At 42.4% G+C, this 1046-nt stretch overlaps 1 protein-coding gene across 1 annotated transcript in view; it reads right to left on the reverse strand.

Annotated features, from left to right (window-relative positions):
* The window catches only part of KIAA2012 (KIAA2012 ortholog), a 112771-nt gene that overhangs the window by 15234 nt on the left and 96491 nt on the right, over positions 1-1046 (reverse strand). The gene's annotated exons all lie outside the window — the stretch shown is intronic.

Genomic DNA, 1046 nt, shown 5'->3' on the forward strand with positions numbered 1-1046 from the left:
TGTTGTTTGGCAGGCCCAGGTTGGATTTGAACCCGGCAGCTCCACTGTATGTGGCTGGTGGCCTAGCCACTGAGCTACAGGCGCCCAGCCAATACTAACAACTTTTAACTGCTTACAAAGTAATCTATAAAATATCTTAAGGATAGAGAATATACTGTATAATCCTTACTTAGTTTACCACTTAATTTTGTGAAGATTTTTTTTTTCTAGGGCTGGATTTGAACCCACCACCCCTGGCATACGGGGCTGGCACCCTACCCTTTGAGCCACAGGTGCCACCCAGTTTTGTGATGTTTTAACATGTTGCCATGCTTGATTCACATTTTTTCTAAAGAAAACATTTAAATTGTAGTTAAAAACTTTATCATATTACATACTGCTATGGTTTGAGTGTTTTTGTCTCCTTGCGTTGAAAACGATATGCAATGCAACAGTGTTGGGAGGTGGAGCCTAATGGGAAGTGTTTAGGTCCTGAGGCTCCAGGGGCAGGGGCCTGTAGTCCTAGCTACTTAGGAAGCTGAGGTGGGAGGATTACTTGAGCTCAGGAGTTGATACTTTGTCACCCCACCTTCCTCCCCCTGCCCTGCCAAAAAAAGAAAAGGGCTTGTGGGAATGGTTTCACTCTCTTTTTGCCCTTCTACCGTCTGCCATTAGAAGACACAGTAAGAAAATTGTACTTTGTGTGTTTTGTTTTGTTTTTTAAATTTTTGGCTGGGGCTGGGTTTGAACTCACCACCTCAGGTACATGGGGCCAGCGCCCTACTCCTTTGAGCCACAGGCGCTGTCCCAGAAAACTGTACTTTGATCTTGGGTTTCTCAGTCTCCAGAAATAGAAGAGAATAAATTTCTGTTCTTTGGAAATTAACCAGTCTCAGGTGTTCTGTTATAGCAGCACAAAATGAATTAAGACACACACATAGTCCTGTTTCCCTTACTCTCTTCCCAGAGTTAGTCCCTTTAATTTGGTATTTAACAGTCCTCATACTTATTTTTATGTCTTTACCACACAGAAGTGTGCCTAGAAACAACATATAGTATTATTTTAC

The sequence above is a fragment of the Otolemur garnettii genome, unplaced genomic scaffold (genome assembly GCF_000181295.1).
Source record: "Otolemur garnettii isolate 467f Iridium unplaced genomic scaffold, OtoGar3 scaffold00013, whole genome shotgun sequence".
Lineage (NCBI taxonomy): Eukaryota > Metazoa > Chordata > Mammalia > Primates > Galagidae > Otolemur > Otolemur garnettii.